Source organism: Lissotriton helveticus, chromosome 9 (genome assembly GCF_964261635.1).
Source record: "Lissotriton helveticus chromosome 9, aLisHel1.1, whole genome shotgun sequence".
Lineage (NCBI taxonomy): Eukaryota > Metazoa > Chordata > Amphibia > Caudata > Salamandridae > Lissotriton > Lissotriton helveticus.
Window position 1 is genome coordinate 212,452,579 of NC_136070.1, and position 18,724 is coordinate 212,471,302.

The following is an 18,724-nucleotide window of genomic DNA, read 5'->3' on the forward strand; positions in this document are numbered from 1 at the left end:
CTTCCTTCAGCTTTTACAATTGCATTTAAATCAGAGCCATAGCATCAGTAAGATAATTAGTTATTACATTGTTAGCTTTTGCAGTCCTTGTGCTTTTACGTTTTAGCTTTCCTATGGTGATAACAGAAAGTGGCCTATATATTAGCCACAGTTGTATAACAAATGGGTTATCTTACCAAATGCTCCTAGATTCACTATCTAAGAGGGTGGGCCCAGCTTGGACTTGTCAGCCCCGGACAGGCATAGACAGGCCTGCACTGGCCCTGGGTATGCATGTGCTCATCCCATATAGTGGGCAGTCCACATGTTATTTCAGCACTTCAGGCAGGAAGCAGGTGGATTACGTGGGTGCTGACTTTGGGTAATGAAGTCCCTCAGCAAGAGATGATGCAGCAACAAGCCTGGTCCCCCAACCATGCAGCAGGCAGTCAATGCCCTATTACAGCATTTCAGATGGGAGTCAGAAGAATTACGTGGGTGTTGACACTGGGTAATGTAGTCCCTCTGCAAGAGGTTATGTAGCAACCAGCTCAGTCCCCCAAGGCACACACCTGAAAGTGTCCCATGCAGTGCGAAATCCAAGATCTATTTCAGTGCTTCAGGTGGTAGGATTAATTGGGGGCTGAGTCTGTGTGATGTAGTCCCTCAGCAAGAGATGATGTAGCACCCAGCCCGGTCCTCCAGGCACAAACAGGAAAATGTCCAATGTAGCGGGCAATTCATGCTCTATTGCAGCACTTCAGGGGAGAGGATTATGTAGGTCCTGATTCCGTGTAAAGTAGTCCCTCAGCAAGATATAATACAACACTGTTCTTATCCTAATAATAGAATTGAGACAGCTAGAAGTTCTGAGCATATACTTTTTAACATCATGAGCCAGGGGACTGACTTGCTATAGTGTCTCACTCGCCCTCCTACTCACTCACAGAGGAACAAGTGATTAGGCACCCCAGAACACAACACTCCCGACCCTCATAGGAATCGTGTGTGCAGGACACACCTTTTCACTCTCACTCTCGTACAAGTCCATAATAAGATTTGACAGAGACACGAGAAAAGTTTAAAATGTTTATTTTAACTAACGTGCCCTTGTATGCAGTATACCTGTCACAACAAATAGAATAAATGCCTAACGCAAATATGGCTAGCAAAGCAACTAGTCCATAAATCATAAAAGGTGCTGTCATTAAATGCGGCAGGGTAGGGTAACCTCCCTCTCTTCCATAGAAGCAAAATGATTATATATTAGAAGATCTCTGTGAGGGTCGGGAGTGTTGTGTTCTGGGGTGCCCATCACCTGTCATTTTTGCTATTAAACTTGATACAGTGGCAGGCCTGAGGGATGTTTTACAGTGGTACATTAGTGGGTGCCATAATGATGTCTGCCACCCAGAAGTAGCAAATAATTTACAGGTCATGGTTACAGGTAATACCCATCACTGGGGACTTACAGTGTACCAATTAGGTGTAGTCTAATTTTGCCATGTTTAAATGAGAGAGCACAAGCATTTTAGTACTGGTTAGCAGTGGTAAACTGCATAGAGTCCTAAATCCAACAAAAAAGACTTCAGCAAACAGACCCAAAAGCAAAATCGTGGATCGAAGGGTTAGTACAAATTACAATGGACTCAGAAGGGGCAAATGCCTATGCCTGACTAAGGAGGAGAACAGAAAAGATCGGTTGAGGCCTTAAACCATCGTCCTAAACATCCTGGCGCTTCTTCGTAACAAGCACAATCTTGCTTCCAAGTAAAAAAATCTGTTCTTAAAAGGGAAGCAATAAAACACCTCCGGACTTATGATATCATTGCTGTACAAGAAACTTTGGGCCTTGCGCTCAACACCATGGCCGGACTCCACTGTCAATGAATCACACACCACAGCCTCTCAAGTAGGTGGCCATGCCTCAAGAGGGGTGGCAATCTACGTTAAAAACAACTTGGCAGCTCAGGTATTACTCCTAAGTGAGGAAAGCAGAGATTATATTCTTGTCAAGGCAAAGTTGCTAAAACCAGAAATACCAACCCCGGTTGAAAAATCCATGACTTTAGGATGCATTTATCTCCATACATCTAAGACTAAATGGGAAACAGCCCTTAGTAGAATGTTACCAACAATAAACGACCTTCATTCACAGTGTCCAGAAGATCCATGGATAATAATGGGTGACTTTAATGCCAACCTATTGAATTCAGATCTAAAGTCCCCTCTGGTTGCACTGGATGGCTCCACCTGGTCCATTTCAGATAAAAGCTGCCGGTACCAATGAAAAGACAATCATGGTCTCAAATGTTCAACTTTTTTTAATCAGGGCCTACACATTCTAAACGATAGATTAGCTGCTGACTCGCCAGCACCTTCACTCCTTCTTCAAATGTTAGACTGGCCACACTGGATAACATATGCTTCTTGATTGCCCACTGTCAAGCAACTCAAGACTTTGCGCTAACACCAACTGTGGCAAGCGATCATGTAATCATCATCTGTGATATCATATTCCTGCAATGCCACTGGCCAAGAATAAGACTGATCGGCGAGGAGGAAAAACTGGAACCAATAAATAAAATAAGGTGGGCGATAGAACATCAAGAAAAAATCCACTCAGAAGTGGAATCTCTCTTGAATAAAGTAGCCCAGGTTAATGGCAAACAGCCCTCAATACCATCATGGCAACTCCTCTTGGAAGAAACAAGAGAAAAATTAACCACTGTGTTGAAGCCAAGACTCTGCCAATTCCCCCCAAAATTGATCGCCTCACAATACAAAAATAACTAATAGTGACAATAAACATTAATGCACATTAAATAATATCATGGGCAAAACCACCAAGGATTTGCCTGAGCATAGCTCTTTAAAGGCAAAGCTTATAGCTATCTGCCGAGAATATAGGAACGCAAGATTGTCATAAAAGAGAATGATTGAAAAAAACATTGGGGTAAAGTACATGGAATTATAAAATCACAAGAACAGAAGCGAGTTTGGAATTGGATGAATAACTGTTTCAGATCCAGTCACCAACCGAAAAACACAAATATCTCCCCTACAGCATGGGAAAACCAGATAGAAGCCCTTTATGTGGAGACATCCACTAATAATGGAGTAACCACTTTCATGAGGAACATTAACAACAGACATAGGATCAGAGAGTCACAAAATCTCTCCCACAACCGAAAAGAAATAACACCCGATAAAGTTATGCATCTGATTAAAAAAATGCGTTCTGGAGGGGCACCTGGCCTCAATGGTATCTCACCCATGGGGTATAAAGGGAATGCATGGAAATGGGCAATAATCATGACACCTTTATTCTGGGAGTATAGGTGGAAAGAAGTATCCCTGAGTCATGGAGAGGATCCCTTCTTGTCCAAATACACAAAAAAGGCTCAAGATCCATCCCTGAAAATCATCAAATGATCGCGCTCCTAGATGTAGAAGTGCTACGCTAGTATACTGTTGCAAGAACTGACAGCTTGGGCAGAAGCGCGTAAATTGATCCCTCACACGCAAACAGGGTTTTAAAAGGGATCGCACATCAAAGATAACTTGATCTGCATGTCCCATTTGATTGAGACAACACTTGCAAAAAAAGGTAGTGCCTTGTACCTTGCATACATAGACTTCCAAACTGCCTTTGATCGTGTGCCCCACCAGAGATTGTGGATGAAATTTAAAAAACTGGGGCATTGATAATACTCTCTTAAAAGCATTGGTTGTACTATATTCAGAAACCTGGGTCAAGATTAGAGTCACTACAGCCTGGTCTACCACCAAAAAATTACAAACCAATAGAGGTGTGAAGCAAGGATGCTTATTGGCCCCAAAGCTTTTTTATCTGCATCTGGCTGACTTACCAGACTGTTTGGCGGAAGCCTGAGCTTTCCCTCCCAAATTAGCCGGAACCAGAATCCAATTGCTCCAATATGCGGATGACACCATATTGCTCGATCAAATTCCGATCGGACTACATCGGCTGCTAACTGCATTGTCTTTATATTGCAGAGAAAACAATCTAAAAATAAACAAAGCAAAAACAAAGGCAATGATAATTTCCTTTCAAATAAAAAGAAAAGGTGCTTGGTACATTGAAGGTAAACCTATTGAGATAGTCATGGCATACAAGTACTTAGGAGTGTGGATCGATCACCATGGACGGCTGTCTGTTGAAATCAATGGAATGTAAGGAACAGCTCAATCTTTAGAGGGCACTTTTTGTAGAGCAAGGAAAGTCAATAGCTCACCAGATCTTAACCCCTTAATCCGAATAATGGGGGCAACATTTCTACCGTCATTAGCTCACTGTGCAATAGTTTTCTAACATAAAAGGACAATATGGTTGGATAGAGGTCAGTCAGCCTGTTTCTGTAGTGTTCTTTTTACCAGCTGCTACCTAACATGTGCAAATACGTAGGTAATTATACCTTTCATCTCAAAAGTGGATCTTAAAAGCTAGAATAATAGCCTATTGTCTAACAGCCAAACAAGCGTGGGAAAACACGCTAAAGAAAAACATCTGGACAATAATGAACAGCCGAGGGTCCACATGGTGTGAATTCTTAGCGCATTGTGTTGAGGTATTGGAAGCTCAGGAAATATAGTCCAGCCCTATCCCCACATTGGTAGCAGCCATACTCTTAACAAAACAAGCAAAGATAATGTTGTCTGATAGTGATGCACAAACTCTGAAAAACTTAAGTCATGGAAGCTTGGCATCAAAACTTTACAACAGTGGGGCCTTGCAACATTACCTGTCCTCCCCCTTAGAACCAATAATGAAGCCAACTAATGAAATTATGGTTCGGTTTGATTCCACTGTTGGCATACAAGTATAGACGGGGGTATAACGAGACCATAGCCACTCAGTTCTAAGCATGTGGGGGAGTAGAGGAATCTTTAAGCCACATACTGTGCACCTGCGAGAAACTACACATTTTGAGAATATATTGGCTATAACCCATTTGGCGTATTTTAAATATATGAACATGTCAAGCTGCCCAATTCGAGTGCATGTAAGGCAAATCAGTGCAGCTGATCTAACTATCTATCTATTTCCGACATCGAAAGCCTGTTGGAAAGCGACATAGGGGTCCCCTTAGCAGGGCCCCCTTCAACCTGCAGCCTCTGTTTGGGGGACGAGGGGGCATGTGTGGCAGGCACTGAGAGGTGCCTGCCACACAGTGCAGGGATTCACATAAACTCCAATCCCTCTATGAGGGAGCTTGTACTACGCCCAGTTTATGGCCACAGCGCAAGCGGTCACATTGTAATTAGGTATGCAGAAATGCTGACAAATGGTCGGGTGGTCCCATACCGATACATTGTCAGGTGGATGCAAGTCTGCCCAACTAGGTAATACGGCCATTTGTGTTATTTTATCCAATAGTTTAATAATAGATGTTGTCTCTCACCTTAGTTGTGCAACATATTTCCATCCCACATGATATATGTAAACTACTGCTGTTTCTTGTTTTTGCCACGTCTGTTTTGCAATTTGAAAGGTTAGTATAAGCTGGTATTGTCCAGGGTTTGAATTCCACGATTTTTTGAGAACTATTATATCATGGCAAGTTAAATATTTCAATAAGTCGGTTTTGCCTGATTATTGTGGAATACTGTCCACATTCCAGTACATAATCAAAGTGTTTGACCCCATATGTTAATTGTTTTTTCGGGAACAAAATGGCTTAATTCTACTAGTCAGCCTGACTTTGTATTGTATTTTTGCCTAGACTTTTACCTACTATTGGGGTGGGAGATATTGTTTTTCTAGTTATACATTTTAACAGCCACTAGTTGGTTCTCTGGCTCACAAGTCGTTTAATTGATCCCTACTAGTATTTTTACTTATTTGATGATTCTTCAGTTGAGTGGAGGCAGAAGATATTACACTGGTGTTTGGCCCTAAAGCAAAGGCAGGTTGAGATTTTAGTTACCAAGTATTTTATCGTGAGTTTAGGACCAGTATAATTTTAGATGATGAAATCAGACTTGCAAGGGGATGGTTTTAATCATATACAGGCACATGCATCAACGATAAATGCATTTGCAAACGGTGCGAATCGCATTTTTCGGCCGTTTGCGAATGCAATTATCAAAATTGGGATGCATCATGTATTTCGCAATTTTAGGAATCGCAATCATGTTGCGATTTCTAAAATTGCAATTGCATTTAAGAAATCGCAATTTCAGATTTCTTAAATGCAATGCATGATCATTTTTAATTTGCGAATTTTCAATTTGAAAGTGGTAAATTAGCACGAGGTTGAACCTCATGCTAATTTACCGAAAACCTTCAAACGTGCACAAAAATGCATTTTTGAAAGTTGCATTTTACACACACACATGTCCTTGGGACATGTGTGTGTGTAAATTGCACTTAAGTTTAATTTCAGGGGTGCAGGGAGGGGTTCTTTGGACCCCCCCCTGCACCCTTGAAATTGCATTTTCAATTTGCGATTCGCAAATTGAAAATCGCAAATTGTAAATGCCTTCCCATTGATTCCTATGGGCCTCTTGGCCCATAGGAATCAATGGGAAGGGTTTTCCTTAATTGTGATTCGCAATTTGTGAATCGCAATTAAGGAAAAATAAGAAATCGCAAAAAAAAATGCGATTTTGTAATGCATCCCAATTTGCGATTTCTTAATTGCGATTCCTTAATTTTCGCAATTAAGAAATCGCAAATGGGCACTTTGATGCATGTGGCCGATAGTCTATTAGGTTGGAAATTCCAGTATCTACTAGAATGAAGCTGTTTTAACAGTGTGAACTGCAGAGGTGCCATGTCACAATCTGAATGTCAATTATTTTCATGGCACTATCTTCTAGTTTGTTTGTTTATTCATATTCTTTCTCGAAGAAAATCTTCCCTCTTTCTTCATGGTAGACAGTAAGTTGCTATTTGAAAGATTTTCACTACATGCCCTTGCTTTGAGCATTGGCGTCCTACAGTAACTTATGTTTTCTGGGGGGGTTTTAGGTAACTTGGTTAAAGTGTCAGTTCACATTCATTTTTTTAGAAAATACTCCACTGGGTTTCCATTTAGGAATACATTTCCTCACAGAGAAATTCCTTACCTTTATTAGCCTTCGTGCCATTGTCCAATTCAGATTTATTGTTCTCAGTGTTTACACTGGGCATAGAGCATTCATCTCTGCAGTGTGGAGTATGAATGTCTGTGTTAAACTCTTTTTCGTGGCCTGTTCAATTTCCAAGCACATGAATTTCCCTCTCTAATGCCAACATTTCTAAATTTAAGGTGGATATACGTGGTAAAAGGACCATATAGAGGCACTTTGTAAGCTATTTCTGAGCTTTCCCTTTTGGCTCTCTGGTCTGATCGTAAGCTGAATTTCATTATTCTGGTTTGGCCAAAGACCACCTTGCCCATTTGTTGTGTTCTTGCTGAATTATGTTTGGCTTCTGTCTGTCGTTCTTACTCGCACATTTACAATGGTATCTTTCTGATGATTATTGTGATATGTAACAGGATGTGAGTAAGGTTTTGTGACACTGAAAATAAGAGCTTGATGTTTTGGGTGATCGCTGACAGATTTATTTCCAAGGCTGCATACCTTGTGGACGTCACAGCTTAAATTCAGGTTGCTTCCAATCGCGGTCCTCTTTAGGAATGTTTGGGGCACTGCCTATGACTAGACCCTGTAGTACACACTTCATTGTACTGTGGCAGTTGGTGTAGTCTTCTTCTAGTTTTTTATAATTTGTATTTCCATTGTCTTTCTATGGGGATATGGTGTTTGCTTTTCATTTGTTGGTTAAAGCCTCGAGGGGGTCTCCATGTTTGCATTTTTTTTAGCATTGCCAAGATTAATTCCATTAATTTCCAGAGAGAATGGTAGAGATTGTGGAATTAGTCTGAAACATTTGGTGCCAAGAATGTTCTTTCAAACTTTAATGCTGCCACCATCAGTGGCATAGATAAGTTGCAATGGGCTTGAGTGCAAGCAAAGAAACTGTGGCCCGTCACTAGGCTGACATCTCAGTCTGTCACCTGCCCACAACACTGCTCAACCTACTTCGTCAGAGTCTGCATCTGCTGTATCAAAACACGCTACCTTTCTCACATAAACGCTGTTATATTTCCATTCCCTGTACTGCATTACTGCAAGTCAAAGCATTAATTCTAAATGCCATTGACAAAGGCCAATATGTTTGGTCTTGTACAGTTCTGCACACAAAGACATAACATAGAAGAACCCCACATTCACACTGCACACCTTATATAGAGACATCCCTCGTACTGCACTCATGCAGGTTCTGGAGCAGGAATCAGCTTAATATAAAACTTGGCTTACTATCACACACAGGGCTAATCCCCACTGTTCTCCACCCAAACGGTCAATGAACCTTGGATGTTGAACATTTCGAGTCCTAGTATGAGTAAGTATAACTATTTACTACAATTGTGCACATTTTGAACCACATTTGTTCATTAAGTCTGTATGTTAATATTGCACACATATATTAATTATAATATTTTGCCTTTTGCTAAAAATGCCTCTTAAATTCCTCCCTCTGATGTTTTTTATCTTAACCCCTTGTATGCCTCGGAGGGCTCCCGGCCATCATACGTCACGGTGTGTGTGTGTGCAGGGGACGGGCCGGAGCCGTCCGCATCCCACCCACTATTTAGATCACCCAAGCAGCACGAAAATGAGCGCAGCATGCAAGGGGTTAACCATCCCATTTTCACATGTGAATCGGTTAGAGCTCCCTCTCATCTTCAATTATGTCTTCTCTTCACTCTTTTCAAACGTTTAAATGTGTTTGACTTTCTGTGTTCTTTAATAATACGATCATTCAATGATATTTTTCTCTCTGTTCTTTTACACATTACCCTATTCTTTATTTTGTCAATGGATTATCTACAACCTTTGAATAAAGCAAACAAGAAGAATAAGTAAAGCCGTATTATTTTTATTTCATGACAATATCTTTCAAAATTCCCCCTGCAGCAGTGGCACACCAATTTCCAATTGTTTTAATTCCCTTTCTGATGTTTTCTAAGAAACTAGGGGCCCGATGTAGGTCGCCAATTACCGGTCGGTATCGGCCAATTTCGGCCATTACCGACCGGTATTTGGGATTTGGCATGTAGATAGGCTTAATTTACAGAATCAGTATATTTACCGATTCGGTAAATTTACCTATTCTGTAAAATACCGAATCGGTAAATTTACCGAATCGGTAAATACAGATGTAGGTGGCACTGAAAACAGTGCCACAGGCCATTACCGATTAGTTTTACATGGTAAATAACGAATTCCAGTGTACATGCACATCTGTGCATGTACACCTGTGCCATGTGGCACACAGACATGCCCTAAGGGCATGTCTGTGTGTCACATGGCACACAAGCCAGAAACAGGGGTGCAACAGTGTGTCAAAGTGACACCCTGTCCCCCTTGTAAAATCCGTAACTTTACCGATTCGGTAATTACCAAATCGGTATTTGCTATTGAATCCTATGGGCTTCAAGGCCCATAGGAATCAATGGCAAATACTGATTCGGTATTTTTACCGAATTTTTTACCTACATAGCAATTACCAATTAGTAAATACCGAATCGATAAAATTCTGTATTTACCATTCGGTAAGTTGCTATTACCTACATCTGGGCCTAGGTGTTTCTGATGATAACAATCCAGATTCGAAATCAGAAATGTTCTTTGCAAATTCTCGTTTTTTCTGACTTTATTCTGGGATCTACAAACAGCAGTGCTAAACTTTCAGCATCGTCCAGGCATCGCTTTTTCTGCAAGCAAAATGTCTAATGCTAAGTGATTTTGTTAAACCATATATCTATTAGATACTAATTCTGTGTTTCCAACTGAAAAAGCTTTAGAAGTGCTGGTTTGTTGACAAATGTTGAAAGCTTTCTGGTCTTTCCATAATTTGTTATGAATCCTACCAGTGGTATAACCGGCCAAAAAGGGCTCTCAATAATTGATTTCCATTTTCTGCATTGTGCGTGGGTCTTTCTGGTTGTGTCATTGCTAAAGCATCTATACTATATACATGATACATCTTAGGAAACAATATAGCTAAATAGCAACTCTCCTCCCAACGGGATATATGCATCCTGTTCAAAAACAAAGTAAACTCCTATTCTTAGTATGTGGAATGTTAGTATTTCTTCCCTCTAAAGTCATAATAAATACGTTCTCAAAGGTCTCATTAAGCAGGTTAAATTGTTTTCATAATCCTTAACACTATCTATAGGCGTGAATGGTCTAAAATAGTTTCAAGGTGGCTATATTTGTTTTACTAGCACTAAGTCATAATTTGAATACAATTATTCACAGTGGTCTCACCTATATACTTACCTATAGACTTATAAGAAAATACCCATAACAAGCTTACATCTATTTCTAAGGCAACACATATTTGTCTGCAGTCAGATCATTTAAGCAAAAAAGTACAGAAATTAGTCAGAAGTTCAATTCACATTTTCTCAAGCAGTTTTCTTAAGTAGTTTGTTTGCTTTAAATAGCCTCTTATACACAGTCTCTTTAACCCGTTGCTGCTTCCGCGATTTCACGGCAGTGCAGCCGTTTTAAAAAACGGGCGTGGCCGTGTCGGCCATTGGCCTAAGGCAGCACCAGCGAAGTAGTGCTGCTGTCGGCCAATGTCCAAACGACGGCAGCATTGAAGGGATTAATATCAAAACTATTTGTACAGTCAACCTCAACTCAACTTCGTTTTCATCTAAAATGGTATCATTACTCTTCTCCTGCAGCCTTGGGCCTAAGTAAATCTTCTTGAAACAAAAAGGAATACTTTATAATAGTTTTTTGCACTTTTTCAATCAATATTTTCTCAAAAGGCTTTCAAACTTTTGTTTCTTTGCAGCTTCATCCAGATCTTTTTTTAGAGCGACATCATGGTGGTTAAAACAGTTCAGATTTCAAGTCACACAGCCCATCCACTGACACATTCAGCACTTGATATACGTAGCAGTTAAATTCCATTCAGATGCACAATACATTTGCCAAGGCTCCTCCCTCGTTTTGATCTGTTTTTGTTGATGCTCCTCTGTGTCACTTGCTCTACTTGACTCAGTCTCTTCAGTGATAGCCGGTGGTGTTCGATCACCAGACACACTTTTTTTCAGTCTCCATTGACCATGGTACCGTGACTATTCAACATTGTGGATGGCTCTTGTTGTTTTAGTGTTTGTTCCTTCACCTTAATGCATAGGAATAATTCATTCCAAGCATTGGAAAAGATATACAATAAACATGTTTTGAAATCAAAAAGTGCTAGTGCTTCACAGTACAATTTGTTAACAATGAGACATTAAACTTGTACCTAAAATATTATAAAAAAGTGCTGGTGCATATTATTCCTGATGCCTAGGTCTAGAAATGTGTGCAACTGTAACCATTGGTTGATGCTGCCATCTCGATAAAAGAAATGTCACCCTAATGTATTCATACAAACACAAAATGTGCATTATGCGCTCAGAAAGCGGCTATCTGATTAGTCAACAGGTCAGCAGTTCATTGACAGAGACCCAAAGGGTTCTCTGTGTGATGCTCTGTATATACTTTCAAGGTAATTCCTAGAACTGGATGAGGATGACTCACTCACGTAATGTGACATGCTTCATTATTTGCCACCTTGTCCCACCCTCGTGAGATATTATTACCAGGGCGGACTCAACCTCAGAATGGGCTTTTCTGAGGGAGTTCTTAGAATAGTTTTTTCTTTCTGGACAATGATTTAGGTCTCATTCATGCATTTAAAAAAAAAAACTCAGGATAAACCACTAAAGTATTAATTGGATGGTATACCTGGTTAGTTAAAAATATTACCAAAGGGTGAATACAAGAGGAATACGAAGGTATAATGGCCTCTATGAGTCAATGTATAGTATTTATGCCAACATGTGTCTGCCCCTATTCAGCCATGGGTCTAAGGCATTCATGAGGGCTATGTTGATGCCCTCTACACTGCAAATAGTAATTGCTGGGTAAGCTTAGATGTAAAGAGAGGACCTACCTCTCAACTGGTGTCATAGTAAGATATGACCTAGGATAAACACAAAAGCAGCATAAATGTTATTCATGTAATAGATCAACAAAGAGTCAAAGGTGAATTAAATTAGCACAGTGCACGACCAATAAGTCAGTTGATTTAACCAATAACAATATACAATATTTAGCACTATATGACAACAAATCACAGACCTGTGATTGAATGAGTAGACTATATATAAGCTGAGGTGAAATATACAATCAGCCTAGTGTATTTCATGTGATGATATGGAGATCAAATGAAGAAAGCAGACAAACAAATATCTAGAGCTATTTAGCTAGGGCATTCATGGTCTATTCCAGGTGGGTCTCTCCTGTAGTCACACTCTTGAGTCACCAATACATAAATAAACCAGTGATTAGAGAGATACCATCTCTATTGAAAATGGTTACCGGTAATATTCCCCTGCTGTGGTTAGTACAAGAATGTTAGGCAAAGTATGTTGTGTTAGTTATATAGGAAAAAAAGCAGTTTGGATAAAATTTGCAACACATAAATCAACACCCATGTTCTCTCTTGTAATAGGAACAATTTCCAGAGATAATGATATACCCAGTCTACTGCTTCTTGAATAGCTGCATGCTTTGACTCTCCTCTTTTCACACGGTACAAGACTCACTTTGTCAAGGTAGAGAACCCACTTGTCTCCTAACATGCCCCTTCGAAACAGCTGTCTAGTGTTGTGGCCTTCCGCCTAGATGCCCCAGCTTTAAAACTTCCAGAACACGATTAGTCAGTGTGCTAGTTGAGCCTTTGCACCTGTGCTTGCAGGCCATATCTGGGGGGGGGTAGGTAAGAAGTCCAAGACCAGAAAGGGGAACCCCACTTAGCATGCTTCTATGTTGGAGGGTCCCGGTCCTGGACATACCCGCATATTGCGCCTCCTTCAAATGTCAACTTGGGGGCATTTCCCCAGAAGCCTTGAGCACATACATATGTGTACGAGAGAAAATTCAGGCTATTGGAGCAGGCGATGCGGCATAGAACCAGGTTTATTACCCCAGAAGAATATGTATCTTCATTAACAAATTCCAGAGACTTAGAGACACAATATGTGGCATAAGGTCCTCATCACTAAACTACTGCTTAGATAGCTATAGGTTCTTGGGGCATCTGTATTATGGAAGAAAGATTTTTGTGTGGTAGACTGGTCCTCACTGGGGTAATAGTGTATAGAAATGTATAATTATTATTAGGATTTGGATCCATTACACATCGCCTCCCACAGGTTCACTAGGTTAGGAAAATGCCTTGCATTTTTTCAGGTAGGCTCATTTTCAAACATCAAATGAAAGTCTGGAAACCATGTGCTGGCAAAACCTTCCTGTTCACCCTGTGTACTGCTACCTTCTATTTAATGAGCCCCATGGTATATCATCATTTAAACTCTTTGACTCAGTTCGGGGTCAATATACCCATTGTTGTTCAAATTTGAACAGTGTTCTTGTGGTGTCGGTGTTTCTCTGTTCCAATTTTTCCAGAACGTACCTTTCCATGCCGTTTTTGATATGTTGTCTTTCTATGAAATGTCCTGTCAGTTTGGTATTCTCTTTTTTTCATCTGATTGTGCCTTGATGTTCTGTTATCCTCACTTACTTTTTGTGAGGTCATCCCTATATACAGGAGACCACAAGGGCATTTTGGCACATACAATTGGCAAATTGTTTGATCTGCAGTTTGTTAGATGTTTTTATTTCCATGGTGAGGAAAGGCCCTCATCCACCTTGGTACATTTCTTTGTGAATGTACATACTCCACATGGATGGTGCCCCGTGGGTGGATGGAGTTTCAGAATTTCTCTTGTGGCTCCACTCTCTTCCTTTTAGGGCTTGTGTGGACAACCACATCTCTGATGTTCTGACTGCATTTAAACACAAATATAGGTCAGGACATCTTCAGATTTTGGGTGTTTAGTATCCCCGAGTGTCTCATGACCAGCTTTTTTACGGAGTTGGAAATGGGGGTACACGTAGCTACACAGATGGGTCTAAATTCTTGCTTTTTTTTGCATGTTTCTAATAGAGCCTCTCTATTGTTATTCAAATCTGTTTTCCTTGCACTCGTGAATATTTTTTCCATTTCGTTTCTCTCTCTGAATGTATGGCTCAGTATCTGAGCATGTTCTTTATACATTTTGATTTCTGTGCAATTCCGTCTTAGCCTCAGAAATTGTACAATTGGTATTCATAAACATATGATTCATTGTACCCTTTTATGCACAACCCAATCAACTTGAAAGATTTTATGCCACAGACAAGTTCAAGGGGTTACCAAAATGCTGCCAGGTATCTGTATAGCTCCTGAAACTCCTTACTATTTTCCCATATGCTTCTTCAAACTGTTTAGTCCTTAACATTTTAGTTCACCAGCTTTGGAGTGAGGGAACCAACTGAGTTCTCCATTGTTGCAATATTAAGGTGTGAGCCATCGTAAATAAGATTGAGATAAAGTGCTGTCTGTATTTGGGGGCATGGCCAGGCTGCGCACCAAGATGGCCGCTTGACAACGAAGCTCTGGAACTGCTGCAAAATGTACACAGACTCTCTCCGCTTCCCAGCTCTATTGTGGCTGCTGCCGAGTGAGGCAGTGTGGCCCATCCTTTGGTAGAGCCTGGGCCACTCTGCGTCTGATTGGGTGCTGTGGAGGAGATGCTGCCTGAACTCACTTTGACCTAACATGGCCCTTGGAGGTCCTGTGATGACAGGGGTCACAGGCGAACCCGAGGATGGGGCCGCGGTCATGCACAAAGGCAGACCTAAACTTGAGATTGGGAATTCCTGCGACCTTGAAGTTTGATGTGGGCACAGGAGCACCCACTGAAGGCAGGAAAGCATACCCTGAGCTGCATCACAGCTACCTCCGGGCCATAATGATGAGTAAAGTAATAAAGAGATGGGAGGACTCCTTATAGGTTCAATCAGGGACCAGGAGTGAATAGTGTAAGAAAAAACAAAGGTCCAAAGTAAGACCAGCTCTTGGGCTTCTACCCAGTTTTACCCTGCTCTCTCAAGGAAGCCCACTGTTTCCGAATTAGTTGTTGCGTTGCACAGTACTTTAGACAATGAAGACATACATGCATAAAGACCTCACCAACTATACTTATTTAAAAATACTTAAACACTTTATTCAAAGTTCATACAATCATAGATAATGCACATTTGATTAAAAAAATGAATAAAACCATATGTTTAAAACAGTTTCCTCGTCTTTTTTTGTTCGAGAAAAAGATTAAAATTAATCTTTATACATGAAAAAAAACACACATCATCAGATTTTTCAAAAATATACAGGAAATCACACTATTCGTGGGTGTCCAGTTTATCAAAAGTTGTCGACGCAGCGTTTCGGTGTATTATGATATCACCTTCATCAGGACAAGACAGTTCTATACAAAGGAAACATACAGTTAGAGGCCTTTACATTATTAATTTACATATATTCTCTTTTTTTCAAGGATTAATTACAGTACTGTTGGGCTGATCACATTAAAATCATTGATAGTCATTAGTCATAACAGTATAACAGTGTGGGGCGTTTTTAATGCTCAATCGCTTCCTGATTTTAAGTTGGAGAGAGGGTAACAAAGGGAAGAGGAGCATTGTAATAAATACTACTCATTGTTATGAGGAGGATGGTCAGGCCAGCTTAATATGCATACCTGGAGGACGTGGTACAACCTCTCTTCTGGTTTAGAGGTGAATTCTTCAAAGTATCTCAAAGGATACAAAGCTCCGATGTTGCTCGATTGGATGTCACAATAATTTCTGTGAACGCACATACATTTAAGTAAAAAAACTAAACTCATAAGGGGTCAGATTTCAATTACAGGCACAGTTTTATACAGGTTCTATCAGAGTTGTGGACTGTTAAATTACCTGTCTGTTTTGAAAGCCAAATAGTGAGGATGTTACTGGAGGGGCGCCACCGTTCTTTGTTTAGGGGCGTGATATTTCCTAAAGAGAGAATACGTGTGCTTAGCTCCCTGCTGTTGGTCATGATATCAGACCCTAAGTTATTTTACAAAACTGGATGCCATTATTATTGGTAGCCCGTTATCACTCACCTTTAATAAAAGGTTCTATGACCCATTGATGCAGCGTGGCTAGATTCTTTCAATTTTCAGTCAGCGCTGGTTTAGCGTCTTTTTTCAATTCAGACCTGTGTTGGGGAAAGAGCAAATTTGTCTCTTCCTTCAGATTTTATACCTCTATTTCACAATTTAGTTGTCCATCTTTTTTAATTAATAGAGCTTGCTATACTAGTCATTGTGGACGTCTCTCGGTGTGCACGCTCATTTACTGGGTGCCTCTTTGTCGTAGTATTACTGCGCAATTGTCACAGCGTGGCTTTAGGTTACCACTATTTACCGGATCAATAACTTTACAACGTCGTGGTATACAGTGTTAAATTTAATTCATGCCGCCTCAACGGGTTTGGCGCGACCACACAGATAGTCTGGACGCTTTTTGTACATCGTTACAAGGATGTGTACCACCAGTCTTTTTTTGACCAAAATTAAGAATGGCCCTTTATAACTTGGACGCATCTTCCATTTGCATTGACTTCGGCATACTATCAATAACAGTACATTGTGAGCCAGCTAGTTTGTAGTAATTACACTCGGCGGATTCTAGAGAGTTTTTAGCTACTTTACAGACTATTAAGCCGGCTCTCTCGGGGAAAAAACAGTTGCGGCGGCTCTTACCTTTTTTCTTAATGTCGGGCTCCCTGCGTCCCTCACAGCTCCTCGTCTTTGATTCAACCAGTTGTTTTTGGGCTTTCGGTCGCGTCTTTGTTATTTAAACAAATTATCGCGGTACTTCACGGGGATTACCTCCCGCGAGATGGGTTTCACGTGATACTAATAGATTGACGTTTACTTCATCTGCGTTAGGTCTACTCTAGTAGTTCTTTTTGGTGTCTCTGTTATTGATCGTCATCACTCTGCTGCTTGTTTTTTGAACTACAGATGTAGTTTACCATTACGTTTTCTACTTACGTGGATCACGAGTGTTGTGGCGCGTGCTACAATTCTATCGTTAGGGTCATGTTAATTTAAGCGTGCAGTTCGCCTCTAAAGACTATTCGTATGTTAAAACTATTCCTGTCTAAAGTTCAGGTTTTATGGTATCTCGTACATTATAGGATCCTTTCCCAATCTTCTTTTGAATTCAGGCCATCTCTGACTGAATAAAATTTTGACATAAAAATTGTTCACGTCTCTTCCTTTTCACATCCATATTGCCTCCTCTGCTGCTTTGAGAAGTCAGTTCAAGCCCACACCATCTGATGTCATTTATGCCATGTCCTGCTGTGTTCCAATGGTCCACCAGGGGGGCACCCAGTTTTTGGCATCGGATCGCTGATTTATGTTCATTAAGTCTCAGTCTAATCTAATGATTTAATTCTGTGTTTTGTTTTTTTGTATTCTATGCAATCACCTTTGATGATATGGGCACAGTTGGTACAGTTACAGCGGAATTAGCAACAAAGTAAAAAACATAATTAACCGCAATTGGAATTTGGTGAGCAAAAAGAATAAAGAGAAAGTTGATAAACCCATGTTTGCGTTTCGACGCAATCGAACGATTAAAAACAGTCTAGTGCATACCTATCGAGAAGAAAACAAAAATAAGCAATCAACGATTGATAGTAAACCGTTCCCACAAGGGACGTTCCCATGCAGTAACTGTACCAACTGTGCCCATATCATCAAAGGTGATTGCATAGAATACAAAAAAACAAAAGACAGAATTAAATCATTTATTAACTGCAGGACTAAGAATATGGTATATTTAATTAAATGCCCATGCGAATATGTATACATAGGAGAGACGTCTCGAGAGATTAGACTGAGACTTAATGAACATAAATCAGCGATCCGATGCCAAAAACTGGGTGCCCCCCTGGTGGACCATTGGAACACAGCAGGACATGGCATAAATGACATCAGATGGTGTGGGCTTGAACTGACTTCTCAAAGCAGCAGAGGAGGCAATATGGATGTGAAAAGGAAGAGACGTGAACAATTTTTTATGTCAAAATTTTATTCAGTCAGAGATGGCCTGAATTCAAAAGAAGATTGGGAAAGGATCCTATAATGTACGAGATACCATAAAACCTGAACTTTAGACAGGAATAGTTTTAACATACGAATAGTCTTTAGAGGCGAACTGCACGCTTAAATTAACATGACCCTAACGATAGAATTGTAGCACGCGCCACAACACTCGTGATCCACGTAAGTAGAAAACGTAATGGTAAACTACATCTGTAGTTCAAAAAACAAGCAGCAGAGTGATGACGATCAATAACAGAGACACCAAAAAGAACTACTAGAGTGGTCCTAACGCAGATGAAGTAAACGTCAATCTATTAGTATCACGTGAAACCCATCTCACGGGAGGTAATCCCCGTGAAGTACCGCGATAATTTGTTTAAATAACGAAGACGCGACCAAAAGCCCAAAAACAACTGGTTGAATCGAAGACGAGGAGCTGTGAGGGATGCAGGGAGGCCGACATTAAGAAAAAAGGTAAGAGCCGCCGCAACTGTTTTTTCCCCGAGAGAGCCGGCTTAATAGTCTGTAAAGTAGCTAAAAACTCTCTAGAATCCGCCGAGTGTAATGACTACAAACTAGCTGGCTCACAATGTACTGTTATTGAT

The 18,724-nt window shown here is 40.5% G+C and overlaps 1 long non-coding RNA gene across 2 annotated transcripts in view; it reads right to left on the reverse strand.

The window, feature by feature from the left end:
* LOC144782691 (uncharacterized) overlaps window positions 1-18,724 on the reverse strand; it is a 564,841-nt gene that overhangs the window by 515,325 nt on the left and 30,792 nt on the right. For both annotated transcript variants that reach the window (XR_013601208.1, XR_013601209.1), the window contains exons 3-4: window positions 12,023-12,052; window positions 3,852-4,009 (exon numbers count right to left, since the gene is read on the reverse strand). This is a non-coding gene — a long non-coding RNA (uncharacterized LOC144782691). The remainder of the gene's footprint in view (window positions 1-3,851; window positions 4,010-12,022; window positions 12,053-18,724) is intronic.